Source organism: Schistocerca piceifrons, chromosome X (genome assembly GCF_021461385.2).
Source record: "Schistocerca piceifrons isolate TAMUIC-IGC-003096 chromosome X, iqSchPice1.1, whole genome shotgun sequence".
Taxonomy (NCBI): Eukaryota; Metazoa; Arthropoda; class Insecta; order Orthoptera; family Acrididae; genus Schistocerca; species Schistocerca piceifrons.
This window is the reverse complement of record NC_060149.1, coordinates 586231461-586249430: the sequence shown is the minus strand read 5'-3', so window position 1 is coordinate 586249430 and position 17970 is coordinate 586231461.

Here is a 17970-nt window from a genome sequence, read left to right as displayed (position 1 = left end):
TACACACATAGCAGCAATGAACACTAGTAGTTACATAGCATGCCGAGTGCTGGATCAATGCCACACATGTCTCAGAAATTTTTCCATAGCTTGTAGTATGGCATGCAAAACTTTCAGAATTAATTACAGTAAATTTGTGGGCATTGCTAAAGTTATTTACTTAAAGTATTTCATTTCAAATGGGAATAAAGTTAAAGACTAAAACAATACTTGAATTCTCTGCAATTACACAAACACAATTCCTAATATGATGACACCACATTCATTCAGAAATTCTAGGCTGCACACTTTTTATTTTTATTTATTTATTTACTTTTGAAGGCCTTCTCTTATTTCTCCATTGTATTTGGTTTAATTAAACTGCAATATGGAAAAGGTTTCTTAAAAAGAATTTAGGATACAGCTGAAACATTACATTTGGAAATATTAATAAATAATAAAATATGTAGTATCAAAGGTTTTACTACAATATATAGGTCATGGCTTTAAATGTTGTCACAATGGACATAAAACACTAATGGAAAAAATGATAGATCTGACACTCACTTTTTGAACATTGGTATTTAATATAATTTTAATGAATAGCCAGTCACTAAAGTGGAGCATAGCCAAAAGCTTATTAAGAGGCAACACTTTCTGCACAAGATAAATATTTCTGCTCATTGTTTTCTGATGAATATGTTTATAACAATTATCTACAAAAGTTACAGAAACAATATTCAGAGTGAGCCTATGGAAGATAAAAGAAGCCCTCCTACAGCTAATATAAATGTTTTCTTGGAAAGTATCTCCTAACAGTACAACTGCAGGCAAGCATAAACTGATATCCACTTAGGTTGGCTACACCCAAGACAGTCCAGATAATTTTCACTGAATGCAGCCAATTTTTGAAAGCCAACTACTAGAAACCTAAATAAACTATTTTGTGATATTATTGTAAGTAATAAAAGATTTTTTGTTTGTTTGTAGAACATTCTCATATCAGGTGCATTTTTATCGAGTTGTGAAACAAATCTGTCTACATTTAATACAATTTTTCCAACTCAGAAAGATGTATAGCTACATTTTTTTCCCAAAATGTAATGGACCTTCATCAATGACTGCATATATATGCATTTTATGATAGGTTTCCACCCTCAAAATAAAGTAATTTGCATACCTAAACAAAAATTTTGAAAAAAGTGAACAAAAAATTAAAAAAAAAAGGAATTGCAACATAAATGTAACTACTTCAATAACAGCTGGCAATGAAATAGTTACAAGCTGGATGAAGCACTGTTCAGACTTCTTCATTAACACGCCATTCATTACAATCAAAATTCCATTAAGCTTCACCTGCATATGCAATATCACAGTGCACTAAATCCCTCACAGTACACAAAACACTTCGATGCAGCAATGCGAACATACATACATCTTCAATGCATGCACATGCATAAATTGCTGTAGCATGCTCATCCCATGCAGCTTTGCCCGTGACACACATCAAGCTAAACTCATACGTGCACCCATAATTACGCATGCAAATTTTACACTTAATGCACATATCCAGCATGCCATGCAACATCAATTTCTGGATTCCAACCATTCTCACACAATGAATCATACAGCATGCAGGGTAATGTAAAAGTATGGAAAACAGCTGTTGTTATTTTTCAACATGAACCATGTCCTCTATGTTTACAAATTTTGGAACTATGTTTAATTAATTCAGCATTCTTACAGAATAAATGATGTAGATGTAAGACAGTGACAAATGATTTATAATGGTTGCTGTCTGCACATCTGCGTGGTGAATGTCAGGAGGCTCTTCTAATAGATCATACAATGTAATTTCTATAAACTAACTTGCACATCAGAAATATTTCCACATTTTACGGTGTTAAAAATAATACCTGACAATGGAGCCATAGCTACAGGATGAGAAAATTAATTAAAACATTTGAAGCTCATTATCTCAGATTTAAGATAATGGTGAAGTCAATCTGATAACCACTGGCATAATTTTTTTTAACAGTTCATACTGATGTTAAACCATGGCTCCAATGTGTTCACACTAAACACAATGTCCATCAATAAGAGTAAATCTCCTTTGTTAGTCATTCTTCATACTACAGTCATAAATTTGGATTTGTGGAAGAAAATTGCAAATAACAATGATGTGGTTAACAAAACAGGAACGTTTGCAACATATTTAAATCTAAAATCATAATTCTGTTGCAAGCTTAAAAAAGTCACCCATTTTATGACAAATGTTGTTATAGGCCATATTATATCTCACACCAATGTTTAATACCTTGTATTTATCCACAAAGAAGCAACAGGGCATCCATGTTGTTTCCAAATGCAACAACATGACCAACTACTTTGTATTACTACATTTTTCCCAGCACAAAAAACATGTAATGTGTTCAAACAATGTTAAAATATTCCAATGCCAGAAATAAAAATTATCTCAGTGCTCAGAATGTAAAATACTTGATGTTCAGAATCCAACAAAAAAACAACTGAGGAGCTATTCAAATGATATATTGTATACTGACTACATAGAGGAATAAACCAAGATTTACCTAGCATTTATGTTTCATATCTATAATATTTGTAACTCAGCCCTAAGAGTAAGTAAAGAGCAGTTGTCACAAAATATTGCAAACCAATTCCTGTTTTGCTGTACCCATTTTCTATATTTCTTTTCTGTTTTATGTTAGGGATTTCCTTACCCGAACTCCATAAGCGACAATCTTGAGAATACACTCAATGGTAAACATGCTGGTGAATCCGATGTTCATGTAGTGGAGAGTATTCTTGTATAATGTGCTTTGGTTGTCATACTAGAACAAATAGTGAAGAAACCAAGAAAACACAAATAAAACCAAATAAATAAGAATCACAATCACAGTCACAAAAAGAAATCATTCTGCTAGGCACCACTGGCATTAAGACACATTTTAGGCTAAGCACACAGAAGAGAGAAATGAAGCCATGTGAACAAAACACTTTTTTTGTAAGAAGCTTAACTGTGAACCACATGTTGTGTAATTACTAATAACATGATAATAATTTTATACCATTTTTTGCACTGTGATAATTAATTCAACTTTATGTGGCACTGGCAAAATATCAACAACATTATCAAATATATAAAATGAATATCCTATCAAATTGCAAAAATTTACATGTTAAATAAATTCATTTAAACTACCTGTGACACAAACAGCACATAGTGAAAACATATGTTTCAAGAGCGGCATGTAAATTGTAATTGATTTTCTGGTTTTTTTTCATACATAGCATTGTCTGTGGTTAAATACAGTGCACCAAAAATGAATTATCTTTTTGTAAACTTTACAAAGAACATCAGACTTGAGTATTACATACTTTTGGGAAGAGAATTTTTACAAATAAAGAGAAGAGTTCTGCTTATGTTGTGATAAAAAAGAAGCAATCTTAGCTGCAGAACATGAAACATTAAGTATATTACAAAATTTTGATTGAATCAGCTGTGACCAGCAGAAAGAGTGATACAGTTCCTTCACCCTCCACCAAGAAATAATGTGTACCTTCCTGTGTGTGTGTGTGTGTGTGTGTGTGTGTGTGTGTGGGCGCGCAAGCGCGCATGAGCTTGGATGTGCATTATGCACCTATGTGCCAAATAATGCATGCACGTGTGCACGTGCACACAATAACAGAGAGAGCTACTCTGAGTGAATGAATCAGTGAAGCCACATGTTATTCAACATGCATGCATATGCAGATTGATTTGGGAAAGTAACACATGCACAAACAAGATGAAAGCTGGTATATGTGATAAAGTATCCATATTTGCTATGCAAAATGTATGAGTATATTCTAAACAATTTACATATCTACACCAGAATCTAAATGATGAGGTAAACATTAACTTGTTTTGTAGCACTGAAAATGGTAAAAAAAAAACGCACTGTGCTTTTTAACACTCATAAATTCCCAGACGTTTTCTGGTAGCAGGGCAATTCATACAGTAATAAATCTTGAATATTACATGAATTCATGCACCCCTGTATTTGTAAACGGTAAGAATGCACTCTGTGAGTTGTTTACTGGATTATATATATGGCAAATAGTGAAAAATTTCATTAACAGTATGCTACCTGTAGGACTTTTGTGTTAGCAGTTAACTCTTTGACAAAATGTAGAAAGTGTTACACTTAATTATAAGTACAGTACATTTACATACTCCTATGAACTATCATTGTCCAATGATAATTAAAAAGTGTAATGAGCTATTCAATGAGACAGCTATTGACCTTATAAGTAATGAACAACAGAATTTTTTACAAAGATCAATATTTGACGAGGCTCTCACAGTCTTCATAAATGGAAAATATAAGGTGCAGTCTAAAGAAAAATATTATATTCCAGTAAATGAAGTAAAATGTCAGACCAATCAGTAACTTTATGTGCTGTCAAAATTTTGTATACTTTGGTGGGAGCAGTGAAAGGAATTATGGCATGTTTACTTTGAAGATATCAATAAGCACAGTTGTATATAAAAGAATTATATGCTTTACAGGATGCAGAGGCTATAATTTGCATGGCTTATGACTTTTATTCTTAGCCACAAATAACTGTACTTGGGCCGGCCGAAGTGGCCGTGCGGTTAAAGGCGCTGCAGTCTGGAACCGCAAGACCGCTACGGTCGCAGGTTCGAATCCTGCCTCAGGCATGGATGTTTGTGATGTCCTTAGGTTAGTTAGGTTTAACTAGTTCTAAGTTCTAGGGGACTAATGACCTCAGCAGTTGAGTCCCATAGTGCTCAGAGCCATTTGAACCATTGGAACTGTACTTGTGTTCCACTGATATTCAAAAATAAAATGGGGTATCAGTCCAGTTTTATAAGGACAGAGTTGAAATAAACTGTAGCCTTGTTCTATTTTGGTATTCTCCTGAAGTGATTATGTGAAATAATGAAAAACATAAATTAAGATTGTAAGATGGAAATATAAACGCCACTTTTGCTATGATTTCAGTGCTCTAACCATTAAACTTCTTCAGTATCTGGTATCTGAAGCCAAAAGTAAAGACACATAAAATTGGCAACAAACATAAAGAATGAGTCAGTTCCCTTTGTTTAGTACAGGGAATGCTGATGGAAATAAACTGTATAAAACACACAAATGGAAACACAAGAAAAGCAAAGAAATCAGTACATTAAATGAACCAGTATCTAATTCTGATATGCTGTTACTTTCTTACTCTGTTCATAACAGAAGATAAAACCATCACCACTGAAAGCAAAGAATTGGAACTGCTTTCACAATGTCCCTAACACAACTAACCTAATTTAAAATGGACTTTTTTAGGTATTCATTTACAGCATTTCAGTTTTTCCTTCAGACAAACTGCCAGCTGTAGTGCAGATAAAATTTTATTTGTTATTTCATACTGATTAGCATGTCCTCCTACGAGACAATTTTTGCATATGACACTGGGAGACATACAGGAATGACAGAAAAATTATGAAACTATTTTTTTAAAATATAAAAGTAAGTTCTTCAGCACAGTATTTGTGAATGTTATTTTACAACACAGTGTGCTCATGAGGTGTCAAATTACTGGGCACATCACTCAAATTTCTTGAGTCCTGCGAAAACTTAAAATGATATTACTTTGAAAGGATCCATATGGCTTCCCCAGTGTTGTCCATTAAGCTGAAACCAGACTTTGAAGTGATGTGTCAGTGTGCAGAAAGGAAAGATAACATAAATTCAAACCTTTAGGTAGAGGCAGAAGAGGAAATACTGCCCACAAATAAATAGCTTTATGTGTATTTTATGATCTTCATTGCAGATATGCTGATTAATAATGTGTTCTTGTAGTATTAATGTGTTGTGAATAGTCACAACTGAGCATATGTTTGATTCTGCTAGGTTCCATATTCACTCCCAGAATAATCAATCATCTGTTACTAGTTTTGGCATCCCAAAGGGAATAGCAGTCACCTGTGATTACTTTCAAAGAACTAACATACATTTCTTCCACCCTCTCCTGGGCACCACCCACTTACATATTTTCCCCAAGCTCAATTTCTATGCAAAATTTTATGTGCGGTTCAAAGCTTCCATTTCAGCTTATTAATTTTATGATTCACATTGACAATTTGACAATTAATGATCTTACCTCATGTGATCTTTCACTGTAATCAAAGTTTCATCCATTATGAAAATGCAAAGTCTTCCACAGCAGAACTCATTTTCAATTCTGTCACTGTACTCTGAAAAATCTTCTGTTGCATGAAATCTTATGCCCTAAATGACATGCTCTTCATACACTCATTTTGAAATTTAGATCTTACAATAGTACTGGCATGAAGCTTGATAAACAGCTGTATTAGGTAACATTATGAAATACATACTAAACAGGAACTACATTATAGTAAATACAGCGATTTCTTCTCAAAATCAGTATGATATTTGTTTGCTGATCCAGCTCTAATGACATAATGAATTCCTAATATTACTTCTTTCTTTTATAAGCTGACTGTATACAGACAAGCTACAGAGATGTCAGAATTTGAAACTACGACTGTGGTCATTACTTTTGTGTAGCATACTTGTAAATGTCTGTGAAAACAGCTGTATGAGCCATCCATCCAAATATTTCAGTATTAAGATTGGTTAGATAACTTCCTGAGAAGTGTGGACACAACTGGAAGATAGAGTGGTTAAAAAACTTGGCTCTGAACCAATGTTTCAAGACATTCCCTTATCGGTATCAGAGTCCCATTTTTTATCTAGTATGGAACAAATTAGTTCATTTCTCTCCTTGGATGTAATAAATCAGAATGTCTGTCTTAATATCTAATGGAATATGAAACCATATCCAACATTAATTTCAGCACTGTTGTAATATTAGTTTCACAGTTGTATGTATTAACATATTATAGAATGAAAGAGAGAGTTTCACATTAGTGAGAAAAATGATATGCAGAATATCAGTTGTTGAAGAATGTTAAGCCACAGACTCAAATTATGATTATTACTACTACATGATTATATGTCTGGAAATACTGTTTGGTATGGTTACAGATAATTTATTGTAAAACAAAATAAACTAGTTGTAATGCTGTAATGCCGTATTTTTGTAATCTATGTTAAAGTATCAATACGAAATCAGAACACTGTGTGTATATGACTAGGGGATATCATTATGGTAAAGTTATGTAAAAAAACAAAACGTTATTGCTGAAAACAGCACAAGAAAATTAGAATTACTTTGTCAAAAAGGGATACAGTGTTGGAAGAAAAAAAATTGAATTTAACAACAAGCAACGCAGTATTACAAGGAAATGGAAATTTTTAATTTGGACAGGCAATTTATAACTGCCGAATCTCAGAATATGGAAAAAATGTAATTGGAAAATGTTTGAACAAAAAATCATTGAAGCAAATTGAGGCGGTAGACAAAAATATGGAAATACCAAAAACACAACACATACCACACCTAAAATGGTCAGGAAAACTGTTGTCATTCAAAACAGCTTCCAGTCATCATGAGGTAAATAAATACAGGCCCTCTATGGTTTTCAAGGAAATCTTACACCATTATTCAGCAAAACAGTGGCAAGTGCAGGTAACAGTGATGGAGGTGGAAAGTCATCATGCACACTGCTCTCTAAAGTAGGCCACAAAGGCTAAGTAATATTGAGATCTGGTGACTGTGGAGGCCAGGGGAGGTGCAATAATTCATCCTCACGGTCAGTCCTGAATGATGCGAACTGTGTGAATACCAGCCCTATCATCTTGAAAGACAGCATCACCACTAGATAACAAACATTGTGCCATGGGATGGACCTGATCAGCCAAAATTTTCACATAATCCTTGGTTCTAATACAGTCTTGCAAAATTACCCTGTCATCCATGGAATACCACGATATGGCTGCCCAAATCATCACTGAAGTCTAGCCATATCCCCCTCTTCAGATTTAAACTTGGCCAAAAGCTGTAAACAATGTGAAACTAGGCTCATCTGACCAAATTACTTTTTTCAATTGCTACAAAGTACCAGTTTTATGGCTTCAGCACCAAATTTGCATCACAGATGAAATTTGCATCAGTGATAAGTGGTTTTGGAATTCCAGCTCACCCTGCAATTCCCTGCTTATGGAGTTCTTCATGTTGTTTTGATGCTGACAGGATTTGTGAGTGTGACATTGAGTTGTATAGTGACTTTTACAGCTGTCATCCTCTTATTTTTTGCCACAATCCTCTGCCAACACTGTCTGTCATGATCGCTCAACAGACACTTTAACGCACAGTGACTTTGTGGATGACGTTTTCCTGCTTTTCCTGTGTGCACTATAAACCTTTGATACAGTGTCCCCTGAAAGACTTAACACAATTGACCCCCTTGGTTATGGAAGCACCCACCATACGAACACCAACAATTTGCCCACATTTGAATTCACTTAGCTATGACATGATGCATTCACAACTACACAGAACATTGTTCTGACCATGACTGACACTTACAAGATATTGAGGTCACTGCACAGGTGCCATTTGTGGAAAATGCAACAGCGCAACATAAAGGCTTGGCTAGTATCTGTATTTAAGTTCAAGCATGCATTTCTCATAGTGTTCCCATATTTTTGTATAAACCCTGTAGCTTTGCTGTGTCACAAGTAATATTAGCAGTCTCTGTAATGCCACTGGGACTTAATATTTCAGGAAGTACAATAATAAAGAAATGGGTAAAATTTTCTGACAAGTAGATGATTTTACAATGAGATGCCACAAGAAACTATGGCATCAATATAAGCAATCAGTGGTAAGTGAAAAGCATGTGAAAGAAGAAAAATAGGTTTTAATAATATTAAGAAGGAAAAGGAAAGCAGAAATGGCACCTGAAGAAGACCTTATTTATTTATGCCAATGGCAAAAGTTTCCTTCATTTCAATAGCTTTTTTGCTTCTCTTAGTTTCCAGTGGAACATATGTAACAGATATAGAATTAGAAGAAAAAGTAATGTGAAGAGAAATAATTAGAGGATGCTGATTTTGACAGTAGTTGTGATTAATAATATTTCTTTCTGGAGTATATCATGAAATTATAAACCAATATTTTGTTTTATTAATATTTATGTCTGCTCTTTTCATGAATGATTGAAATTAAGTGAAATTATTTAAACAGAGTGAAGTTAATTTAGGTATAAGGTGACCCATTTCAGACTGTGGTAGTAGCTGTGCTAGGGTATGGTATATCCTCACATATTTTTAATTGTGCGTGGTGTACACGCACACACACACACACACACACACACACACAAAAAATGAGTTTCGAGAATGGAATTAGAACAAGTGTTCATTGGGTTTAATCAAAAAATACAAATAACATTCATTTTTTGGTGAAGAAACTGTCAACTAAGTTTCAACTTGGGATCATTGTGGAACTAATTATCATAATACTTTTCTGCTTTGCTTTTTTCTTGTCCTACAATTTCAAAAAAATTACTTCATTATTTTAAAGAGGTAAGAGAAAAAAATAGGAGTTGTATTTGGCACAACAATTGTTAATTATTGCTATTTTTAACTCCAGATAATGGCTGAGATGGTTGCTTGTGGTCCTGTGGATCATGCTCACTGGAAAAGACAGTGGTGTAGTGTTACATGTATACAATGGAAGCACTACAAACGCGATGAAAAATAAGTGCAAAAATATCACTTATTCGACATCCACAAATGTTCTGAAGGGCAATAAAGAGACAATTAGGAAAGGTGAGAGCTAATGTGTGCAATGGATCTATCCCACACCAATACTGGCAGTGTAGAAATGTTTGTTATTAGTCTTTCACAAGAAATAATTAGTATTGGTGTCAAGCGAGGCACAGTGGATGCTCAAGAGATTTTACCCTTTCCAATAACTGTTTCTTGATATATACAATGTATCCCCCATGAAGTGAGAAGCAAAATCTTGCCTACAGTGAAGGAAACCATTGACCAGAACTAGTGCATTGTGATAACCAGTATTTGAACTCAGAATCATAGCAAAATACTTTATGTTAATGTTACATCCAGTAGTACAGTAGATTGCAAAAACATGTGATAACAAAGAAACAATGTGTTCCTCACAACAAAGTTTTCAAACATTACAAAAACAAGTGAAAATATTCTTCCAGAGTTATACGAGAATATATCTGAGACAGACTTATGTTCTCTGGATCTAAGCAAAGTGACATTTGTAATGTGTAGTACATTACATAAACACAGCTTTAAGGCACACTTTAGATGAAAAATTCCTTAGTGAAGAATTGTCTAAGATTTATAAATCCATCCCGACATTGCACAGTACTGTAGGATAAAAGAAACACTGTGGTTTGGTGGCAAGGTTAAAAAATAATGTTACATCAAGATGATGAAACCAGATGAGAAAGTATCTACATGATGTTAAGCTAATTCTATTTGCAAAGAAACAATTTTAAGAATTTGCTGTTGGAGAAAAACAAACAGGAAATGATGTCTTTTTATCAGACTGCTGTAATGGATGGCGTGACTAAATTCCTGCAATCTAGTACAGAAACCACAAATGACCTGGTGGGTGAAATTACACCAACCCAGACTTTTGTAGAGCCATGGACTTTTAATCTACTAGATTCAGGATGAAGTGAAGATGTCAGTGCAGTATTTAGTTTGCTGAAAGGACATGCAGAAGCCTTCCTAAAAGAAAAAATTGCTAACAAGCTACAGGATTTTGATTATATGGCTACAATTATTCATCACTGTTTCAGGGAACTTTTATTCTGAGTGAGAAAAGAAAGAAAATATAAATCAAACTATTCATCATAAGTTAGAGAGCATAGTTTTGTAAGAAAAGAAGGAACTTCCCATCCCCTCTCCTGCAAAGAAGTTCTGGAGTTGGTATTCATCAACTTTTAGGTGTAAAGATGAACCTGAGAGGTATTTGAAAATGGATGTCCCAGGTAATAACTTCCAGAACATTTTGTCTTGCTGGAAGGCCAATGCCTGAGCCTTCCCAAAACTCTTCAAACTGGGAAAAGAAAGTCCCATGTATTCCCACCAGCAGCACCGTAAGTGAAAGATATTTTAGCAGGGTAGGCTTAGTAGTAGCAGGGAAGTGCTGCTGTATCATTTCAAATAATTTCAATGGCATTTTGTTAATTCGTTACAATAAGAGGTACAAGTATTTTATGAAGACAATCATGGCTTATGAGACAAAATGCAAGTAATCTGTATAAACAGCTGCTACTTCTATAATATACATGTTGCACACAGTTTTGTATTCTGAAGTTACAGTTGCAAATAATTTTTTTCATTCTAGACACATAGCTGTCTTCATAAATTAAATATGATTATAGCAGACACAAGTTTTGCTTCTAGGCACATGTTCAACAAATCAGTTGTGTGACCATTGTCTGATATGATGATGTTTCTAAACAAAAGACCAAGAAAATTCAAAGATCAAATTATTATTATAATGGAATAATGTATTTATTACATATGTACTTCTCATGCATGCTGTTTCATCAAATTTCATTCATTATCACACTTTGCCAGTTTCCATTCTGCTAAGAGTATGAAGAAATTTCTTTGCTCCTGAGCACCTGTGTTCAAGCCATGAATTACAATACCTGCTGCCCCATCTTGAGCATCTTACAAAGTAATAGCAGCTCTGGCAGGAAGTGCAAAGATTGAAAAAAAGAAGAAAAAACATAATGAAATACTGAATTAAGACAGCAGAAAAAGCAGTACTACAAGAAACCTTTCAAAAAAGAAGAAGAAAACTGACTAAAAATAACAGCTCGTTACCAGAATTAAGTTCACTGCAAAGAAATGTCAAAAAAAGGCAAATTTTTAATATTAAATAGAAATCACTTGGTTCACTGTAGGTGAAAAGAAGACATAGCAGACAGAGTATGGATGTATTGTTATGGTCTTCAGTTCCAATACTGGTTTGATGCAGCTGTCCATGCTAGTCAATCTTGTGCGGGTCCCTTCATCTATGCAAAACTACTGAAATGCCTACACCCATTTGTACCATTTACTATAGTAAAGACTTGTCCCCCCCCCCCCTCTGCCCCTTTCCCATTCCTTCATCTCCACACTTCCTTACCTTATCAAACAGACACCTGCATAAATAAGAGTTGATATTCTGCTTAACAAAAAGTGTATGCAACCAAAAGCCTCACTCTTCAAAAGAAAAGAAAATCAATATTTAAATACAGAAATTCATGAAGATTGCATGCATACATGAGAAGTAATACTTCAACTCCTGGAATCTATGTTAGGAAGTAAATAAATCAGGAAGAAAGAAAAGAAGATTATGAAGAAGAAATTAGACAATAATAATAAATTATGGAACAACACATAAGTATAAAAATACATGGAAAAAAGTACAGGTGATATTACAGGGAAAACATTAAACAGTACTGGAATGTCTCAGTATTAGTCCCAGCAGTCTCACAAGGAAAAAGATAAAATATTTTGAAAAATTAAAAAGCAATTACACCTGCCTCTTGCAATAGAAAAAGACCTGGATGTAACTGATAAAAATCTGCAAGAAACTGAAGATATAAAAAATACAGAGATCAAATCAAAAATAAGTTTAAAAACACAAATAAGTATATGAACAACAGAAAAACAAAAAACAAAAAAAGTGAACATATGAAGGTGTTTTGAAGAATGTATAAAGATAACTTTGCTATTTATATTGGTAGTTAAATGTGGTAAATATTAGCATTTGCAGATAACTGGACATCTGCAAGGTAGTACCGCCGTGAGGAGATATTTGTTGCTATTTTGCTTAAGACTTTCCTGATGGACTAGTTGCAGAAATGGTTAGTGAGCAAGACATCAGGTGGTGGTGTGAAATTTTCCAAAATATTTCATCTGTGCAATTAACTGAGATCTTCAGGTGTGGTGAACACACTGCTGAACAGTGACTGAAGCCTCCTACGTGAGCCAGTCAAAGAAGAAAACATGCAGACATAAATGTACCAAATTCAATGACAATTAGCGAAGATTTACTTATCAGTAGTGGGAGAAACAGCTATGCAACCTGTCGGACCATGAACCAAGAGCATTGGCACACACACAAAGACTGTCAGTCATTATGTGCACTCCCATCAGTCAATCCAGCAACCTCTGTCAGGAGCTGCATGCCAACACGTGTCCACACTGGAATATGCCTATTCCGCTGTTGTCATCCAAATATCCATGTTGCCGCTGAAGCATTGCATGATGAGCAACCAATAGCTACCCTTTGTTGTTGCTGTAATTTTAACATGGTCAGTGGTTTTGAGAAGCAGGGTACAATGTGCTGTTTGCACTAAGTGATATCACTATAGAGACCATAGTAAGGAGGCTAGGAAAGAATCTAGTGTGGCACTTTCCTACAGCTGCAGGATATGTAGCACAAGCAACGTGATACATGACAGAAAAATCTGAGCCAGAGTTAAAGAAAGCTAGACAGGAAGTAAAAAGACTACAATGGGAGAGAGTGGAAGTGTGAGAACTGACAGATGGCTGACAGGCTGCTATGATTGTTTTAGTTTAAATTTTAACCACTGGTTTAACTAGACAATATTAGAACGGAGCCTTCAGCATTTGTAGAAACAAAGTTCACTGAGGCAACAGAAGATGAAAGAGCATTGTGCATATCCTGTACTAAAGAGAGTCAGGCAACAACAGTCGGATGGTCTAAGAACAGTCATAAACAACTACATCCTGACAGTGCTGTAAGTTGAGCTTACATGAGACTTTATAGGGCATTGGTAACTGGTAACAAGGTAAACATTTTAGTTGTGCTAAATGAAGGAATTTGTAGACTGACTTACACATGGCATATACATGAAAACAACTGAGATGGGCTGATTGGTTAAGTGTGTAAATGATAGTATGATGGATGGGCCTGCATTGACTCGTGGCCAGATTACCATGATAACATGTAAAAGAGATAAATCTTTTTTTGTGAAGCCAGTTGGAAGGTTTCCTTGCTTGAATTCCATTAATGACATAAATTAGTCCTGTAGATGAGAACTGTAGGTCAGAAGGATTAGTGAGCCACATTTCATGAAAATATGAGGTGAGTTAGAAGCAAAGTAGATGCACTGATAACATACCTTGACATTGAAATGATTTGTATCTCAGAGAAACATTAACATAGGGGAAAAATTTCCTATAAACACATTTACCCTATATGATTTCTGTATGACGAATTCCTTACAGATGAAAGAGAGGAGGGGGGAGTGGGTTGTCATTTCTGCCAAACATCATCTCAAGTAGGCTTACATTAGTGGGTGACATGTTTATGGCTCATAGAGAACATATTTCCATTGACACAAAACTCTTGTTAAAACAAAACTGTATTGTAATGGACTGATAAAATAATCACTGAAATGGAATATTTTAATTTCTCAGAAATGAAAACTTTTCTTGTGTGTATCAAATGATGGAAAGTCCAGATTGAAATATTAACAACATTATGAAAGGGACAGATTGCTACTCAGCCAAATGAAAAGACTGTTACACATTTAGCTTTCAGCCAAAGCCTTCTTCAGAAAAAGAAAAACACACACACATATATTCACATAAGCAGGCACACACTTCATGCACACATGACTGTTATCTCTAGCTGCTGTGTGAATGTGTCTGTGTTTCCTTTTCTCAAGAAGGCTTTGCCCAAAAGCTCAATGTCCAACAGTTGTTTTGTTGTGCCTGTCAGCAACTCACTATGTCATCTTTACAATGAGTATCAACATATCCTTTTCATAATACTGTTGAGTTTCTTGTAAGTATAATATTCAGGAACAAGTACAGAAAATAAATGTTGCTTTCTTCACTATTAAAGTCATCCATACATTTATGACACTTTTAACACAAAATAATATTTAGCTTGCTTACTTTAGTTGCAGTATCTATAATGGTATTGTGGTTTTGAGCACTTATGTGCTTAACTGCTCCAGAAAAGCATGTTCAGAATGAGTTTCAGTGTTGCTCTGTGAAATTTGCACAGCTCTTTCTTCAAGTATCATGGAATTATAGCTCTGCCAGTCCTGTACATATATTCATTTCATGAACACTGACAGAGATGGAAAGAGAGATTTTTCTTGGACTATTGTGAGAAGCCTAATAAACAACGTGGCTGCATACGCCTTAGCTTTTATTGATGCGACAGGCAACATTAAGCAAAACCCATCATATGCACCTGCTGATAGTACATTTGTTCCAAAAAGGGCAGGATGATAATCTATACACAAATTCAAGTTATGATACCTACTGCATCTTAAAGACACATGAACAAAAATGTTTTATAATATGACTACATTTAACCATTGACTTACTAAAAACCTTGTACAGAAATTAACTGAAGTTAACAAGACATTTGAAAATGAGACAAAAGGCAGTTAACAGGATTTCAGTTTTTCACCAGTAAACTGCATATGATTTAAAAAATCAGCCATACATTTTCCAGTTCTCAGAAGAAGAACAAAACAGAATTACATATAATACCTCTATAAACATGTGAATATTGTGCTCTAGGCCAAACACAGAGATCAATTTACTATTCTCTGGAAACTACCTAGCCACTTGGTGCAAAGAAAACATCTTGTGTATTCTCACTTCACAGCATTGAACATCCCCCATACTTAAACCTACCATCTCTTTTCCTTTTGAATGTGATACAGATAATAACTCTTCATAATAATCACCATTATCTTCATTTTAATATCTTTAAGTGCATTCTCAGGGTGGATTTACATTTCTTCCATGGCACCCTAACTTTTGAACAACTGAAATCTGTTGGAATCCAAATATGGACTACAATAAGGTTGGCAGACCACATTTATTCAAAAATTGTGCATGAAACTTCACTGCCAGGATGAAACTGTCATACAGAAATTGCCACGTAACTGGTAAATTATGTACTACGCTTCGCTAAATGTGTGGATAATTTCTACATAACTTACAAGAAATGTATTTATGGTATGAAAAACAATCAGAATATTTGTGAAGATGAATTTGATGTTGTCTCAGATTTAATATATCTGCTTGGATATGAATGTGCAAATAATGCTTAATGAAGAAATGAAGTTTTTGATTCTGGAGATACATACCAAAATACATACATACAGACAGACAGACAGAGAGAGAGAGAGAGGGAGAGAGAGAGAGACAGAGAGAGAGAGATAAACTCAATTCTCTTAATTTGGATTAGCATTTGAGAAAAAATGGCAACAATTTCATGTCCTTTGACACTTAAAAGTATGGTATGGCTTTTGTACAAGCTGTGGAACCTTGTATTTTATTCCTGATAACTTCAAAGCATTTAAGATTGTATTCCAGTCAACATTGTCAGATATTTTCTGTAATCTACCTCTACAAACAAACTCCATAAACAACCACATGCCATAGAGCAGAGGGTACCTTATACTACTACTAGTATTTCCTTTCCCATTCCACTTGCAAATGAAGCAAGGGAAAAACAACTGTCTATATGCCTCCATACTTGTCTTCATGGTCTTTACACACACACAAAAAAAAGGTCAGTGTCAGCAGAATTGTTCTGCAGTCAGCCTCAAATGCCAATTTTCTAAATTTTCTCAATATTGCCTTGCAAAAAGAACCTCTTTTTTCCTCCAGGGTTTCCCATTTGATTTCATGAAGCATCTCTGTAATACTTGCCTACTGATCAAACCTACTGGTAACATATCTAGCAACATTCCTCTGAACTGCTTCAAAAGTCTTCCTTTAATCTCACCTGGTGGGGATCCCACACACTGAAGCAGTACTCAACAATGTTTCACATTAGTTTTTCATACATGATCTACATTACAGATAAGTTACACTGTCCTAAAATTCTACTAATAAACCGAAGCTGACCATTTGCCTTCCATACTACTGCCCTTACATTTTTGTTCCATTTTATATCACTTTGTAACATTATGCCTAGGTATATAATCAACATGACTGTGTCTACCAGCACACTACTAAAGCTGTATTCAAATTTTACATGACTGTTTTTTCTAATCATCTGCTTTAACTTACATATAGATAAATCAACCATTCGTTCAAGTCATCTTGCATCTTCTACAGTCACTTAATGAAGACACCTTGTGGCACACCACTGTGTCATCAGCAAACAGCCATAAATTTCTGCTCATCCTGTCCATCAGAGTGTTTATATATACAGATAATAAGGGTAGTACTATCACACTTCCTTGGGGCACCCCTGATTATACCCATGTCTCTCTACCATGGACAGTGTACTGAGTTATATTACTTAAGAATTCTTCGAGCTACTCACTTACATGGGAACCTAATCCATATGCTTGGACATTTGTTAACAGTCTGCAGTGAGGCACCATGTCAAACAATTTTGGGAAGTCTAGGAATATGGAATTTACCTGTTGCCCTCCATCATTGGTTTTCAGAATATCATGTGAGAAAAGGGCAAGCTGAGTTCCTCACGAGGGATGCTTGCAATATCCTTGCTGATTTGTGGACAGAAGCTTTTCTGTCTCAAGGCAATTTAGTATATTCAAACTCAGAATATGTTCAGGAAATCTGTAGCAAACTGATGTTAAAAATATTGGTCTGTGACATGTGGGTCCATTCTTTTACCCTTCTTATTATATGGGAGTCACCTGCACTTTTCCAGTCACTTGGGACTTTACACTTTGTAATGGGCAAGAGTTTTGTGATAAACACAAGCCAAGGAAGGGACCAATGCCATACTCTCTGCAAAATCAAATTTGGATTCCATCTGGATGTAGTGACTTATTTGTTTTCAGTTCTTTGAGTTGCCTGTCTTCTGTTGCTGCACCAGACTGGATGGCGAGTGATTGGATAGAAGCACTCAATCTGCTTAGCGATTTTACATAGGACCAGAATTTTCTGATGTTCTCGATAAGATCTTTCGCTAAGGTATGACGTTGAAAGTTGATGTATGCTTTGCGCATTGATCTTCTTACCA